Below are 9,514 nucleotides of genomic sequence, written 5' to 3' on the forward strand. Positions count from 1 at the left end.
AGCGTATTCCTCAATGTTGTTATCTGACGCAATACGAAACATATCCCAGTCCACGTGATGGAAGCAGTCTTGGAGTGTGGAATCAGCTTGGTCGGACCAGCGTTGGATAGACCTCAGCGTGGGAGCCTCTTGTTTTAGTTTCTGTCTGTAGGCAGGGATCAACAAAATGGAGTCATGGTCAGCTTTTCCGAAGCTACTGATGTCAGCCCATCATCGACGTAGAAGTTCCTCAACTACATATTGCCTGTGTTCTGACCCGTGTTCCTTCTCACCCTGTAGCGCTGCTCGTCTCATGCAGTAGATGGCTTCGGCTGGTGAAGGGCTGTTCCCAAATACATGGACTTTCATCCTGTACTCAGTTATGTTTCTATCTGGGTTGTTGATCTCTGTGATCCTCACGTAAACCAAAACATGAATTCACTGTATCACAATTCCAGTGGGTCAGAAGTGTACAGTCGTGGCCAAAAGTTGAATGACACAAATATACATTTTCACAAAGTCTGCTGCCTCAGTTTGTATGATGGAAATTTGCATATACTCCAGAATGAGGTGAAGAGTGATCAGATGAATTGCAATTAATTCCAAGTCCCTCTTTGCCATGCAAATGAACTGAATCCCCCCAAAAAACATTTCCACTACATTTCAGCCCTGCCACAAAAGGACCAGCTGACATGTCAGTGATTCTCTCGTTAAACACAAGTGTGAGTGTTGACGAGGACAATGCTGGAGATCACTCGGTCATGCTGATTGAGTTCGAATAACAGACTGGAAGCTTCAAAAAGGAGGGTGGTGCTTGGAATCATTGTTCTTCCTCTGTCAACCATGGTTACCTGCAAGGAAACACGTGCCGTCATCATTGCTTTGCGCAAAAAGGGTTTTACAGGCAAGGATATTGCTGCCAGTAAGATTGCACCTAAATCAACCATTTATCAGACATAAAGAACTTCAAGGAGAGCGGTTCAATTGTTTTGAAGGCTTAAGGGCACTGAAAAAAGTCCAGCAAACACCAGGACCGTCTCCTAAAGTTGATTCAGCTGTGGGATCGGGCACCACCAGTACAGAGCTTGCTCAGTAATGGCAGCAGGCCGGTGTGAGTGCATCTGCATGCACAGTGAGGCAAAGACTTTGAGGATGGCCTGGTGTCAAGAAGAGCAGCAAAGAAACCACTTCTCTCCAGGAAAAAAATCAGGGAGAGACTAATATTCTCAAAAGGTACAGGGATTGATCTGCTGAGGACCGGGGTAAAGTCATTTTCTCTGATGAATCCCCTTTCCAATTGTTTGGGGCATCCGGAAAAAAAGCTTGTCCGGAGAAGACAAGGTGAGCGCTACCATCAGTCCTGTGTCATGCCAACAGTAAAGCATCCTGAGACCATTCATGTGTGGAGTTGCTTCTCAGCCAAGGGAGTGGGCTCACTCACAATTTTGTCGAAGAACACAGACATGAATTGTGAACACAGACATGGTACCAACACATCCTCAGAGAGCAACTTCTCCCAACCATCCAGGAACAGTTTGGTGACAAACAATGCATTTTCCAGCATGATGGAGCACCTTGTCATAAGGCAAAAGTGATAACTAAGTAGCTCGGGGGAACAAAATAGCAATATTTTGGGTCCATGGCCAGGAAACTCCCCAGACCTTAATCCCATTGAGAACTTGTGGTCAATCCTCAAGAGGCGGGCGGACAAACAAAACCCCACAAATTCTGACAAACTCAAAGCATTGATTACGCAAGAACAGGCTGCCATCAGTCAGGATGTGGGCCAGAAGTTAATTGACATGATGCCAGGGCGGATTGCAGAGGTCTTGAAAAAGAAGGGTCAATACTGCAAATAGACTCTTTGCATCAACTTCATGTAATTGTCAATAAAAGCCTTTGACACTTATGAAATGCTTGAAAATATACTTCAGTATTCCATAGTAACATCTGACAAAAATATCTAAAAAGACACTGAAGCAGCAAACTTTGTTGAAATTAATATTTGAGTCAGTGAAAACTTTTGGCCGCGATTGTACATAAACTAAATTGACTGTGCCTTTAAATAGCTTGGAAAATTCCAGAAAATTATGTCATGGCTTTAGAAGCTTCTGATAGGCTAATTGACATAATTTGAGTCAATTGGAGGTGTACATGTGGATGTATTTCAAGGCCTACCTTCAAACTCAGTGCCTATTTGCTTGACATCATGGAAAAAAATCTAAAGAAATCAGCCAAATCCTCAGAAAAAAATTGTAGGCCTCCAAAAATTTGGTTCATCCTTGAGAAAAATGTCAAAACGCCTAAAGGTACCACGTTTCTGCATTGTCGGAACTAGAAGCACAAGCATTTCACTACACTCACATTAACATCTGCTAACCATGTGTATGTGACAAATCAAATTTGATTTGATTTGATCTGTACAAACAATAGTACGCAAGTATAAACACCATGGGACCACGCAGCTGTCATATAGCTCAGGAAAGAGACATGTTCTGTCTCCTAGAGATGAGCATACTAAAAATAAATGTAAAAAAGATAACATTTACATAAATATTCATAAATATTCAGACCATTTACTCAGTACTTTGTTGAAGCAATTACAGCCGTGAGTCTTCTAGAGTCTTCTTGGGTATTACACTACAAGCTTGGCACACTTGTATTTGGGGAGTTTTTCCATTCTTCTCTGCAGAACCTCTCAAGCTCGGTCAGGTTGGATGGGGAGAGTCACCGCACAGCTATTTTCAGGTCTCTCCAGAGACATTCAATCGAGTTTGAGTCCGGGCTCTTTACTGTACTTTCAGAGACTTGCCCGGAAGCCACTCCTGCGTTGTCTTGGCTGTGCACTTAGGGTCGTTGTCCTGTTGGAAGGTGAACTGTCACCCCAGTCTGAGGTCCTGAGCACTCTCAAGCAGGTTTTCATCAAAGATCTCTCTGTACTTTGCTCTGTTAATCTTTCGGTCAATCCTGACTAATCTCCCAGTCCCTGCCACTGAAAAACATCACCAAAGCATGATGCTGCCACCACCATGCTTCACCGTAGGGATGGTGCCAGGTTTCCTCCAGATGAGACGCTCAACATTGAGTTCAATCTTGGCTTCATCAGACAAGAAGATCTTGTTTCTCATGGTCTGACAGTCCTTTAGTTGCCTTTTGGCAAACTCCAAGCGAGCCGTCATGTGCCTTTTACTGAGGAGTGGCTTCCGCCTGGAAGAGTGTTGCAGAGACGCGGCCCACGCTTGGATTGCGTCCTACCTGACAGGTCGCTCCTACCAGGTGGCGTGGCGAGAATCTGTCTCCTCACCACGCGCTCTCACCACTGGTGTCCCCCAGGGCTCTGTTCTAGGCCCTCTCCTATTCTCGCTATACACCAAGTCACTTGGCTCTGTCATAACCTCACATGGTCTCTCCTATCATTGCTATGCAGACGACACACAATTAATCTTCTCCTTTCCCCCTTCTGATGACCAGGTGGCGAATCGCATCTCTGCATGTCTGGCAGACATATCAGTGTGGATTACGGATCACCACCTCAAGCTGAACTTCGGCAAGACGGAGCTGCTCTTCCTCCCGGGGAAGGACTGCCCGTTCCATGATCTCGCCATCACGGTTGACAACTCCATTATGTCCTCCTCCCAGAGCGCTAAGAACCTTGGCGTGATCCTGGACAACACCCTGTCGTTCTCAACTAACATCGAGGCGGTGGCCCGTTCCTGTAGGTTCATGCTCTACAACATCCGCAGAGTACGACCCTGCCTCACACAGGAAGCGGCGCAGGTCCTAATCCAGGCACTTGTCATCTCCCGTCTGGATTACTGCAACTCGCTGTTGGCTGGGCTCCCTGCCTGTGCCATTAAACCCCTACAACTCATCCAGAACGCCGCAGCTCGTCTAGTGTTCAACCTTCCCAAGTTCTCTCACGTCACCCCGCTCCTCCGCTCTCTCCACTGGCTTCCAGTTGAAGCTCGCATCCGCTACAAGACCATGGTGCTTGCCTACGGAGCTGTGAGGGGAACGGCACCTCAGTACCTCCAGGCTCTGATCAGGCCCTACACCCAAATAAGGGCACTGCGTTCATCCACCTCTGGCCTGCTCGCCTCCCTACCATTGAGGAAGTACAGTTCCCGCTCAGCCCAGTCAAAACTGTTCGCTGCTCTGGCTCCCCAATGGTGGAACAAACTCCCTCACGACGCCAGGACAGCGGAGTCAATCACCACCTTCCGGAGACACCTGAAACCCCACCTCTTTAAGGAATACTTAGGATAGGATAAAGTAATCCTTCTCACCCCCCCCCCCTTAAAATATTTAGATGCACTATTGTAAAGTGGCTGTTCCACTGGATGTCATAAGGTGAATGCACCAATTTGTAAGTTGCTCTGGATAAGAGCGTCTGCTAAATGCCTTAAATGTAAATGTAAATAATCTTCCAGAAGGACAACCATCTACACAGAGGAATTCTGGAGATCTGTCAGAGTGACCATCGGGTTCTTGGTCATCTACCTGACCAAGGCCCTTCTCCCCCAATTGCTCAGTTTGGCCGGGCGGCCAGCTCTAGGAACAGTCTTGGTGGTTCCAAACTTCTTCCATTTAAGAATGATGGAGGCCACTGTGTTCTTGGGGATCTTCAATGCTGCAGACATTTTTTTGGTACCCTTCCCCAGATCTGTGCCTCGCCATAATCCTGTCTCGGAGCTCTACGGACAATTCTTTCTACCTCGTGGCTTGGTTTTTGCTCTGACATACACAGTCAACTGTGGGACCTTGAATAGACAGGTGTGTGCCTTTCCTAATCATGTCCAATCAATTCAATTTACCACAGGTGGACTCCAAGTTGTAGAAGCATCTCAATGATGATTAATGGAAACAGGATGCACCTGAGCTCAATTTTGAGTCTCATAGCAAAGGGTCTGAACAGGTACTTCTGTTATTTATTCTAAAAATCTGTTTTAACTTTGTCATTATGGGGTATTGTGTGTAGATTGACGAGGAAAAACAATTATTTAAGCTGTTTTAAAATAAGGCTATAACTTAACAAAATGTGGAAAAAGGGAAAGGGCCTGAATTCTTCCTGAATGCACTGTACAACCTCCCCAATCACTCGTACATTTAGCTTCTTCCTTAGCTAGAGTGACAACCAAATGACGGGGATTAATGGAACATTTACTAATGGTGACATATGTAAAAATGGAGAATCAATAAAACAATGAATGTGAAGAATTGGCAAGATACAGCTAAACCATTCTGGAGGGAGACACCTATATCGTCGCCACACCCCTCCCCTTCTTGTCTCAACTTTTAAATGATAATAAAGACACATTATCTTCACAAGTATTTTAGATGCTTTTCACTGACAGCCGCAATTCAATAATCAGCTATGCCTATTGCCACTCACGATGCCCAAATAGGCACAGGCCTACGAACTTGTACCTCCACAGCTATTTTTTTCAAGAAGCTAATGATGCTCGACTCCGCAGGCTAAGTCATGCTTTCTGATGAAGTATTTTGAATGATTTTATTTATTTCTGTATAGTAAATAATTTTATTTCGGGCAAATGTATTTCCATTTACTTCCCCAATGGACCCACCACTATGCCATTTCTCTCCTATTCTATTGGTTTTCGTATCAACTTTATTTTGTGGTCCAGAAGCCAAAAGCCACAATCCCATTCATATTAGCAAGCCATCTGAGTTGTTGTATCTTTAGATTCACCCTCTTTCAAAGTTTCTGACAGAGATTTTCATCTCTGCTATCAGGTGTACTGTTTAAAATGGGGTTTTCCCGCAAATTGCATTGTGGCCAATTTTTGAAAAGGACGTTTTATTGGCTGCTTCATTACAAGTTGCATCTTCTGTTAAAATGCATTACCATAATCTAAATGTGATTTATGTCATTCTGAGAACCGTGTGTGGACGCCCTAATTGGGTTATGCACACAATGCACACAATGTGTCAGGTACATTTCTCAAAATGTCCGGTCACGTTGTCTGGCGCAACATTTTCCTAACAGAAACCCTGGCTGAGAGCTATTGAAGTGGCTTGTCAGAGACCTGTCTCCTCTTTGGTATAACTGAATCATGCCCAGCTGATGGGTTAAGCATCCTGCTCTGCTTATAATGGCCCATTACAATGCATTCCAATAGGATGTGGCAAGCACTGCAAGAGCACCGAGACAGCTTTTTCACTGACAGGCAAATTCACTTCAAGACCTTAACAATCATCAAAATATGACACAGATAATGCCCCGTTATTCCTTCCACCTACACAAAACACCATGCTACATGGGGGCACCTCGCGCAAAATCCTTCCCTCACCAACACAGGAGCACCCCCCTCCCCTCTACCGGTATTAGTTTCACTGACCTCTTGGAACTACCCATCCTGGATCCGGGAGAATTGTCATCAACTACACTAATTAGCATAGCGCAGCGGTCAAATAATCTTACGATAAAATATTCATATTCATGAAAATGAGTTACAATGTAATGCCTAACCTGTAGGTAAATTAGTTTAGGTAACTGAAAATGAGATGCCAGTTGTTGAAAGGAAAGTAGTTCACCTTCTCTATAGAGATTACCAAATGATTTAATTCCTTTGTTGAAACAAGAAAATGTAATACCATTTCTCAGGGCTTTGGGTAAAATGGGGTTATTATAGAAAGGTATTAGTTCATATATAGATCTAAGCCCTTCTGTTTGTTTACAGACTTCAATCCATTTATTTAAAGTGTTTTTAATGAAAGGGTTGTTTATGAGACCTAGCAAAGCTTTAGGTGGGCTAATATGAGGTATAGATGCCAATGTAGCAGAGGTCTGACACTCTTCCTCTGTCTCCAAGAGGGTGAACTTGTATCTTGCCATATCCACACAGTCTTTAACAACAAAAAAAGAAACAGAATGACATTCACATTCCATGCTAGAAAATAAATGATTCAACACAAACAAATAATAATACATTCATGAAGAAAGTGGTAATGAGGCAGCTACGGTGACGTCTCTAGAAACTGCAGAAAGTCCCCCAAGACATCAGTAAATTCAAAGGGTTTATTATATAAATTGTATGTTATTTTTTCAGATGGAATATAGGAAGATAGTTATTTTAGCCACATCTGCTTGCTTGGTGGAATGTCACTCTTCCATATAATAGCTGTGCATTTATTGGCTGCAATAACTGCCAATTTAATGAATCTGGTTTTGCTACAAATATTAACTGGTAGAACAGAATCATCTCCAAGAAGAATAAGGAAAGGATCTAGTGGTACCGTTATATTAGTGACCTGTGATAAGATCAGAATAATGTCTTTCCAATAATTGTTTAGTTCAGGGCAGGACAAAAACATATGCATAAGTGTGCCCACTCCCGTTTTACACCTTGGACAAAATTGTGAATATTTAGAATTGATCTTATACAGTCTCTCTGGCGTAAAGTAGACCCTATATAAAATATTTAATTGCATCAACTTGTGCCATATGTTAAATGAAAGACCCTGAGCATCTAAAAGGAGCTTTTCCCATTTCTCATCCTCAAAAATGAGACCAAGGTCATCATGCCACACTTCATGCAAGCTTTCAGAGGTGCATCATTCCCCGACAGAGCTTGAAGACCAGAGTACATGTAGGAAATTAAACCTTTTACCCCTTTCCTTCCCAGCCATCAGTTATATGTTTACTGGTGGGCTGAATCCTACCTCCCTGTTACAATGTAATGCCTAACCTGTAGGTACTTGAAGAAATTAGTTTAGGTAACTGAAAATGAGATGCCAGTTGTTGAAAGGAAAGTAGTTCACCTTCTCTATAGAGATGACCAAATTATTTAATTCCTCTGTTGAACCAAGAATGGAAGGAGAGCTTCCCATAAAATTAAGGGGGGCAGAGTTGTTATTGGTGCTAAAAAAATGTCTGAGTGTTCAGAAATGTTACAAATGTTGGATTATTTAGTAAGTATGTGCCAAAGTATGTGTCCATCTTCTTGAGGGTGGCTGTGCTCTACTGACTGGTACTGAAGCCAGCAGGGCAGAATAATCTGATATACATCTTGGTAAGTATTTACACCCAGTAGTTAAACTTCCTTTGGCTGCAGGAATAAGCAGGAATAAGAGATGCTCTTATTCTCCATGGACTTTACAGTGTCCCAAAACTTTTGGGAGTTAGAGCTACAGGATGCACATTTCTGTTTGAAAAAGCTAGCCTTTGCTTTCCTGATTGACTGCGCATGTTGGCATAGCCTATTCATATACTCAGTTTAGCCTATTGTGCATATCAAAGGAAGCCGCAGCAACATTTCTAACTGTTGCTAATGGCTGAACAGTAGGCAAATGATGGACCTTCAGGAAACCAACCGTATAAATAGCTATAGCGTTTTTTTTTTCAAACCATAAGTAGCCAGTTCTGGTTAACCTACTTAGCAACTGGCTATTTCGTCAACTGTAGCCTATCATTCTTGCAACAAAAAAAACGAATTGAATAGACAACGCAGTTGTAATCAACCCACAGTGATGGAAAAAGTCACCACATATCTAAAAATCACAAACAGCAGCCTGTAGCTCACCTCTTTGTAGGAGAAAGAGACTTGCTAATTGCTACCCAGTGTAACATCACCGCTCCATCCCTCTGATAACATCTAGAGCATCATCACGCGCATCCATTGTGCTTGAACGCCAACAGAGCAATCTATGGAGATCAAGCCAAGGTGGAAAATACACAATCACTGATTTAACCGGTAAAAACAAAATAAATACTAATAAAAAATGTAATTTGTGAAAAAGTTATTACAAATCTATATTTTCAATGGCAATGGAATTGTCTCAGTGATTGCCAAGTTAAAAACACGTTCATTGTGTTTTGCAGGGAATTATTCCATCTCTGTTTATACACCATGTTATTTCATACCTCACATACCTTCTCTCCTGACTCATGAATTGCCCTCCTCTTGTTTGGAAAATGGTTATAGTCGATTTAATATAGCTAGAATATAGCTAAGCCATTTCCTCGCCAAACACTTTTTCCAAGGCCCCCATCGAAACTTTTTTTTTTACCGGAATGACCGGAAACAACCTGGAGGGCATTTCGGTAGTAGTAGTTCTTGTGTAAAACCGCAGCCGTGAGCATCTCAATGACCTACTATGTGTGGTAGTCGCAAATCGAATCTGCCTTGGATTAAAAAGACTTCAATACCCAGCAAGCATTGTAAGGAAAATGGTCCAAGCGCACTGTTTTAACTGTTTCCGTAATCTAAAATCATTGATGTTCCTAAATGAAATAACGCATTACAGCTGACTGTTAAAATACAGTATTCTTGGTTTCAATGTGAGCGATGTTTAATTCAATATTTTCATATTTTTATCATCACTAAAGACCATAATAATATGCTGGTAACTGGTCTCATAAGCTTTCAGCGCAACTTGAGCACACATGGAGCATGGACAACTCTAAAGATAAATGTGTTTTAAGAGCTTTTGATGAGTCAAGATTGATTTTTTTTTTAGCAAAAGACAAAGCTCTTGATGTATTACACTCTTATTTTGGGGGGGGTCCCTGTAG

The 9,514-nt window shown here is 42.5% G+C and overlaps 1 protein-coding gene across 1 annotated transcript in view; it reads right to left on the minus strand.

Moving 5' to 3' along the window:
* The window catches only part of LOC124043733 (phosphatase and actin regulator 4B-like), a 50,471-nt gene extending 41,457 nt beyond the window's left edge, over positions 1–9,014 (minus strand). Inside the window, exons 1-2 of the mRNA XM_046362638.1 lie at positions 8,873–9,014; positions 8,523–8,644 (exon numbers count right to left, since the gene is read on the minus strand). The gene's annotated coding sequence lies outside the window, so the exon portion shown is untranslated. The remainder of the gene's footprint in view (positions 1–8,522; positions 8,645–8,872) is intronic.
* Positions 9,015–9,514: the final 500 nt, after the last annotated feature.

The sequence above is a fragment of the Oncorhynchus gorbuscha genome, linkage group LG09 (genome assembly GCF_021184085.1).
Source record: "Oncorhynchus gorbuscha isolate QuinsamMale2020 ecotype Even-year linkage group LG09, OgorEven_v1.0, whole genome shotgun sequence".
Taxonomy (NCBI): Eukaryota; Metazoa; Chordata; class Actinopteri; order Salmoniformes; family Salmonidae; genus Oncorhynchus; species Oncorhynchus gorbuscha.